This window comes from Rattus norvegicus, chromosome 16, assembly GCF_036323735.1.
Source record: "Rattus norvegicus strain BN/NHsdMcwi chromosome 16, GRCr8, whole genome shotgun sequence".
NCBI lineage: Eukaryota > Metazoa > Chordata > Mammalia > Rodentia > Muridae > Rattus > Rattus norvegicus.
This window is the reverse complement of record NC_086034.1, coordinates 55,739,403-55,748,098: the sequence shown is the minus strand read 5'-3', so window position 1 is coordinate 55,748,098 and position 8,696 is coordinate 55,739,403.

The following is an 8,696-nucleotide window of genomic DNA, read 5'->3' as shown; positions in this document are numbered from 1 at the left end:
TGGGAGGGTAGGGAATCAGACACTTTGCAAAGAGGTATCCTGAAAGCGTAACAGAGACTCTATGGTGAGCAGGAGGAGGCAAAGGAAGAGTGGCCCAAGCAGTAATGGGGTCTGAACATGAGCAAAGTAGAAATGTACACATACATAAAAATGCCATGATAAAATCTGTTGTTTTTGTATACTAATCAAAATATTTATATAATTTTTCAAAGAATATTTAATGTGTATGAGTGTTTCATCTGCATGTATCTATTTACACTACCGGTATTCTTGGTACCCAAGGAGAACAGAAGAGGTCATTTGATCCCCTGGAGCTGGAGTTATATTTGTTTGGGAGCCACCATGTGGTGCTGAGAACTGAACCCTGATCCTCTTCAAGAGCACCAAGTGCTCATATGTAGTGAGCCCTTACTCCACCCCTGAGTATAATTTTTTTTTTTAAAGAAGATGTTCCTCACCAAAATGAAACCTAACAAATCTTGATAGAGGAGGCTTTCCCTTTAAACTAAGACCTGTAAATCCAGCATGTCTGTACAAAATATGACACAGCAAGAGAACGGCAGCTGTGAGCATTATGCTCGCCCTATTTGAACTGGAAGGGTAAGAATGAACACATAAAATAAAAATCAATGGTGAAGATGCTCAAAATGTTTCTAGAAAAATGCCGAGACCCGGTGAGAGAGAGACCCAACCGCCTGGTCAGGTGGGCACTCCTGAGGCTGCAGAGCGGAAGAGACCACCAACACTGCTCACCCCTGCCCACATCCCTGGCCCAAGAGGAAACTGTATAAGGCCTCTGGGCTCCCGTGGGGGAGGGCCCAGGAGCGGCAGGACACCTGCCACAGACACCGCCGGACCCTGAAGGAAACAGACTGGATAAACAGTTCTCTGCACCCAAATCCCGTGGGAGGGAGAGCTAAACCTTCAGAGAGGCAGACAGGCCTGGGAAACCAGAAGAGACTGCTCCCTGCACACACATCTCGGACGCCAGAGGAAAAAGCCAAAGACCATCTGGAACCCTGGTGCACTGAAGCTCCCGGAAGGGGCGGCACAGGTCTTCCTGGTTGCTGCCGCTGCAGAGAGCCCCTGGACAGCACCCCACGAGCAAACCTGAGCCTCGGGACCACAGGTAAGACCAAATTTTCTGCTGCAAGAAAGCTGCCTGGTGAACTCAAGACACAGGCCCACAGGAACAGCTGAAGACCTGTAGAGAGGAAAAACTACACGCCCGAAAGCAGAACACTCTGTCCCCATAACTGACTGAAAGAGAGGAAAACAGGTCTACAGCACTCCTGACACACAGGCTTATAGGACAGTCTAGCCACTGTCAGAAATAGCAGAACAAAGTAACACTAGAGATAATCTGATGGCGAGAGGCAAGCGCAGGAACCCAAGCAACAGAAACCAAGACTACATGCCATCATCGGAGCCCAATTCTCCCACCAAAACAAACATGGAATATCCAAACACACCAGAAAAGCAAGATCTAGTTTCAAAATCATATTTGATCATGATGCTGGAGGACTTCAGGAAAGACCTGAACACACTTAGGGAAGCACAGGAAAACATTAATAAACAAGTAAAAGCCTACAGAGAGGAATCGCAAAAATCCCTGAAAGAATTCCAGGAAAACACAATCAAACAGTTGAAGGAATTAAAAATGGAAATAGAAGCAATCAAGAAAGAACACATGGAAACAACCCTGGATATAGAAAACCAAAAGAAGAGACAAGGAGCTGTAGATACAAGCTTCACCAACAGAATACAAGAGATGGAAGAGAGAATCTCAGGAGCAGAAGATTCCATAGAAATCATTGACTCAACTGTCAAAGATAATGTAAAGCGGAAAAAGCTACTGGTCCAAAACATACAGGAAATCCAGGACTCAATGAGAAGATCAAACCTAAGGATAATAGGTATAGAAGAGAGTGAAGACTCCCAGCTCAAAGGACCAGTAAATATCTTCAACAAAATCATAGAAGAAAACTTCCCTAACCTAAAAAAAGAGATACCCATAGACATACAGGAAGCCTACAGAACTCCAAATAGATTGGACCAGAAAAGAAACACCTCCCGTCACATAATTGTCAAAACACCAAACGCACAAAATAAAGAAAGAATATTAAAAGCAGTAAGGGAAAAAGGTCAAGTAACATATAAAGGGAGACCTATCAGAATCACACCAGACTTCTCGCCAGAAACTATGAAGGCCAGAAGATCCTGGACTGATGTTATACAGACCCTAAGAGAACACAAATGCCAGCCCAGATTACTGTATCCAGCAAAACTCTCAATTAACATTGATGGAGAAACCAAGATATTCCATGACAAAACCAAATTTACACAATATCTTTCTACAAATCCAGCACTACAAAGGATAATAAATGGTAAAGCCCAACATAAGGAGGCAAGCTATACCCTAGAAGAAGCAAGAAACTAATCGTCTTGGCAACAAAACAAAGAGAATGAAAGCACACAAACATAACCTCACATCAAATATGAATATAACGGGAAGCAATAATCACTATTCCTTAATATCTCTCAATATCAATGGCCTCAACTCCCCAATAAAAAGACATAGATTAACAAACTGGATACACAACGAGGACCCTGCATTCTGCTGCCTACAGGAAACACACCTCAGAGACAAAGACAGACACTACCTCAGAGTGAAAGGCTGGAAAACAACTTTCCAAGCAAATGGTCAGAAGAAGCAAGCTGGAGTAGTCATTCTAATATCAAATAAAATCAATTTCCAACTAAAAGTCATCAAAAAAGATAAGGAAGGACACTTCATATTCATCAAAGGAAAAATCAACCAAGATGAACTCTCAATCCTAAATATCTATGCCCCAAATACAAGGGCACCTACATACATATAAGAAACCTTACTAAAGCTCAAAACACACATTGCACCTCACACAATAATAGTGGGAGATTTCAACACCCCACTCTCATCAATGGACAGATCATGGAAACAGAAATTAAACAGTGATGTAGACAGACTAAGAGAAGTCATGAGCCAAATGGACTTAACGGATATTTATAGAACATTCTATCCTAAAGCAAAAGGATATACCTTCTTCTCAGCTCCTCATGGTACTTTCTCCAAAATTGACCATATAATTGGTCAAAAAACGGGCCTCAACAGGTACAGAAAGATAGAAATAATCCCATGCGTGCTATCGGACTACCACGGCCTAAAACTGGTCTTCAATAATAATAAGGGAAGAATGCCCACATATACGTGGAAATTGAACAATGCTCTACTCAATGATAACCTGGTCAAGGAAGAAATAAAGAAAGAAATTAAAAACTTTTTAGAATTTAATGAAAATGAAGATACAACATACTCAAACTTATGGGACACAATGAAAGCTGTGCTAAGAGGAAAACTCATAGCGCTGAGTGCCTGCAGAAAGAAACAGGAAAGAGCATATGTCAGCAGCTTGACAGCACACCTAAAAGCTCTAGAACAAAAAGAAGCAAATACACCCAGGAGGAGTAGAAGGCAGGAAATAATCAAACTCAGAGCTGAAATCAACCAAGTAGAAACAAAAAGGACCATAGAAAGAATCAACAGAACCAAAAGTTGGTTCTTTGAGAAAATCAACAAGATAGATAAACCCTTAGCCAGACTAACGAGAGGACACAGAGAGTGTGTCCAAATTAACAAAATCAGAAATGAAAAGGGAGACATAACTACAGATTCGGAGGAAATTCAAAAAATCATCAGATCTTACTATAAAAACCTATATTCAACAAAATTTGAAAATCTTCAGGAAATGGACAATTTCCTAGACAGATACCAGGTATCGAAGTTAAATCAGGAACAGATAAACCAGTTAAACAACCCCATAACTCCTAAGGAAATAGAAGCAGTCATTAAAGGTCTCCCAACCAAAAAGAGCCCAGGTCCAGACGGGTTTAGTGCAGAATTCTATCAAACCTTCATAGAAGACCTCATACCAATATTATCCAAACTATTCCACAAAATTGAAACAGATGGAGCCCTACCGAATTCCTTCTATGAAGCCACAATTACTCTTATACCTAAACCACACAAAGACACAACAAAGAAAGAGAACTTCAGACCAATTTCCCTTATGAATATCGACGCAAAAATACTCAATAAAATTCTGGCAAACCGAATTCAAGAGCACATCAAAACAATCATCCACCATGATCAAGTAGGCTTCATCCCAGGCATGCAGGGATGGTTTAATATACGGAAAACCATCAACGTGATCCATTATATAAACAAACTGAAAGAACAGAACCACATGATCATTTCATTAGATGCTGAGAAAGCATTTGACAAAATTCAACACCCCTTCATGATAAAAGTCCTGGAAAGAATAGGAATTCAAGGCCCATACCTAAACATAGTAAAAGCCATATACAGCAAACCAGTTGCTAACATTAAACTAAATGGAGAGAAACTTGAAGCAATCCCACTAAAATCAGGGACTACACAAGGATGCCCACTCTCTCCCTACTTATTCAATATAGTTCTTGAAGTTCTAGCCAGAGCAATCAGACAACAAAAGGAGATCAAAGGGATACAGATCGGAAAAGAAGAGGTCAAAATATCACTATTTGCAGATGACATGATAGTATATTTAAGTGATCCCAAAAGTTCCACCAGAGAACTACTAAAGCTGATAAACAACTTCAGCAAAGTGGCTGGGTATAAAATTAACTCAAATAAATCAGTTGCCTTCCTCTATACAAAAGAGAAACAAGCCGAGAAAGAAATTAGGGAAACGACACCCTTCATAATAGACCCAAATAATATAAAGTACCTCGGTGTGACTTTAACCAAGCAAGTAAAAGATCTGTACAATAAGAACTTCAAGACACTGAGGAAAGAAATTGAAGAAGACCTCAGAAGATGGAAAGATCTCCCATGCTCATGGATTGGCAGGATTAATATGGTAAAAATGGCCATTTTACCAAAAGCAATCTACAGATTCAATGCAATCCCCATCAAAATACCAATCCAATTCTTCAAAGAGTTAGACAGAACAATTTGCAAATTCATCTGGAATAACAAAAAACCCAGGATAGCTAAAGCTATCCTCAACAATAAGAGGACTTCAGGGGGAATCACTATCCCTGAACTCAAGCAGTATTACAGAGCAATAGTGATAAAAACTGCATGGTATTGGTACAGAGACAGACAGATAGACAAATGGAATAGAATTGAAGACCCAGAAATGAACCCACACACCTATGGTCACTTGATTTTTGACAAAGGAGCCAAAACCATCCAATGGAAAAAAGATAGTATTTTCAGCAAATGGTGCTGATTCAACTGGAGGGCAACATGTAGAAGAATGCAGATCGATCCATCCTTATCACCCTGTACAAAGCTTAAGTCCAAGTGGATCAAGGACCTCCACATCAAACCAGACACACTCAAACTAATAGAAGAAAAAACTAGGGAAGCATCTGGAACACATGGGCACTGGAAAAAATTTCCTGAACAAAACACCAATGGCTTATGCTCTAAGATCAAGAATCGACAAATGGGATCTCATAAAACTGCAAAGCTTCTGTAAGGCAAAGGACACTGTGGTTAGGACAAAACGGCAACCAACAGATTGGGAAAAGATCTTTACCAATCCTACAACAGATAGAGGCCTTATTTCCAAAATATACAAAGAACTCAAGAAGTTAGACCGCAGGGAAACAAATAACCCTATTAAAAAATGGGGTTCAGAGCTAAACAAAGAATTCACAGCTGAGGAATGCCGAATGGCTGAGAAACACCTAAAGAAATGTTCAACATCTTTAGTCATAAGGGAAATGCAAATCAAAACAACCCTGAGATTTCACCTCACACCAGTGCGATTGGCTAAGATCAAAAACTCAGGTGACAGCAGATGCTGGCGAGGATGTGGAGAAAGAGGAACACTCCTCCATTGTTGGTGGGATTGCAGACTGGTAAAACCATTCTGGAAATCAGTCTGGAGGTTCCTCAGAAAATTGGACATTGAACTGCCTGATGATCCAGCTCTACCTCTCTTGGGCATATACCCAAAAGATGCCTCAACATATAAAAGAGACATGTGCTCCACTATGTTCATCGCAGCCTTATTTATAATAGCCAGAAGCTGGAAAGAACCCAGATGCCCTTCAACAGAGGAATGGATACAGAAAATGTGGTACATCTACACAATGGAATATTACTCAGCTATCAAAAACAACGAGTTTATGAAATTCGTAGGCAAATGGTTGGAACTGGAAAATATCATCCTGAGTGAGCTAACCCAATCACAGAAAGACATACATGGTATGCACTCATTGATAAGTGGCTATTAGCCCAAATGCTTGAATTACCCTAGATCCCTAGAACAAACGAAACTCAAGACGGATGATCAAAATGTGAATGCTTCACTCCTTCTTTAAATGAGGAAAAAGAATACCCTTGGCAGGGAAGGGAGAGGCAAAGATTAAAACAGAGACTGAAGGAACACCCATTCAGAGCCTGCCCCACATGTGGCCCATACATATACAGCCACCCAATTAGACAAGATGGATGAAGCAAAGAAGTGCAGACCGACAGGAGCCGGATGTAGATCGCTCCTGAGAGACACAGCCAGAATACAGCAAATATAGAGGCGAATGCCAGCAGCAAACCACTGAACTGAGAATAGGTCCCCTATTGAAGGAATCAGAGAAAGAACTGGAAGAGCTTGAAGGGGCTCGAGACCCCAAAAGTACAACAATGCCAAGCAACCAGAGCTTCCAGGGACTAAGCCACTACCTAAAGACTGTACATGGACTGACCCTGGACTCTGACCCCATAGGTAGCAATGAATATCCTAGTAAGAGCACCAGTGGAAGGGGAAGCCCTGGGTCCTGCTAAGACTGAACCCACAGTGAACTAGTCTATGGGGGGAGGGCGGCAATGGGGGGAGGGTTGGGAGGGGAACACCCATAAGGAAGGGGAGGGGGGAGGGGGATGTTTGCCCGGAAACCGGGAAAGGGAATAACACTCGAAATGTATATAAGAAATACTCAAGTTAATAAAAAAAAAAAAAAAAAGAAAGAAAAATGCCTAATACACAAGAATTAGGCTTAATGTGATAACTCGTGCATACGATCAATACTAGGAAGCTGAGGGAGAAGATAATCCACAAACTAAAGACCAGACTGGGCTACATCCTGAGTTCCAGACTACCCTGAGCTACAGAGTCTTACTCTGTCTGAAAATAAGGAAAATAATTTAAAAATTAGAACTATGGGCTCAGAACAATGAGTTATGAAATGTCATGATCCAGTCTGTTGTCTGGGAGGGCTTCTGGGATGGGCAACCTGAAGGCTACATGGGGAAAGAGTCAAGGCAGGCAATCAATGAAACTGGAATTCCTGTCAGCACTGTAAGATAGGGATATCAGTCCGGCTGGTGTGTTGAATGTCAGAATAAAGGATGGATAATTGACAGCTACAGTGTTAAGGGAGGTGATGTTCTCTGGGCAAGTATTTATCCCTTTGAGGTAGACATTTCTATCTCATTTTACTGAAGACAGAGGCACAGGGAGACTAAGATCCTAGCTTGAGGTAGTTCAGTAGCTAGGTACAGAGCCACAGCTGGAGACTGGGCTGTTTCACTGCCTCTGTCCTTTGCTTTTGCACTTGGCTAACCAGAAAGAAATGTGCCACAAAGGGAATTTCTTTGCTTGAGGTCCTGGTAATATCCCAACCCTATTATACCATTTGTAATTTTATTAATATTGTTCATCTTTTAAATGATGTCTTTCACTTGTGTAGGCTTCAGGCTTCATAAAAACTTGCTCCATACTGGAAGCCAATAGAAATCTACAACAGAATTTCCTAAACAATCTCTCCCTCTCCCTCTCCCTCTCCCTCTCCCTCTCCCTCTCCCTCTCCCTCTCCCTCTCCCTCTCCCTCTCCCTCTCCCTCTCCTTCTTCCTCTCCTTCTATCTCCCTCTCCTACTGTCCCTCTCCTGCCTCCCTTACCTTCCTTCTTACCTTGCCAGTATCAGGATTGGATTGTAGATCATCTTGGTCAGGATTTCAATTCATGCACAAACAAGACCAAGAAGCAAGTTTGGGGAGGAGAGGATTTATTTAGCTTACACATTCAATTGCTGTTCCTCACCAAAGAAAGTCAGGACTGTAGTTCACACAGGGCAACTAACAGGAGCTGATGATGATCATGGAGTGATGTTACTTACTGGCTTGCTTCCCCTGGCTTGCTCAGCTTGCTCTTTTATAGAACCCAAGATCACCAGCCCAAGGACAGCACCACCCATAGTGGACTGGACTCTCCCCCCTTGATCACTAGTTGAGAAAATGCCTTACAGCTGGATCTCATGGAGGCACTTCAATGGAGGCTCCTTTCTCTGTGATAACTCTAGCTTGTGTGAAGTTGACACACAGAACCAGCCAGCACACAGATGAATGCCACTTTTCCTGCTTGGCCAAAAGGACTTCTATGAAATATAAAAACCTTATCTACCATGTTTTTCTCTTTTTCTACCAACTTTTACATGACCATTTTCCTTTACATGCGCTCTAAATGTTTTGAGGCCTCTACATTCCATATTGTACACATATCTTGTGCTTTTCCTGACCACTTTCAGAAGAATTTTTTGAAGTGCTCTTTTGAAGGGCAGAGGAGAACCAACAAAACGTATTTCCGCCATGAAGGATTTGTCTTCTCA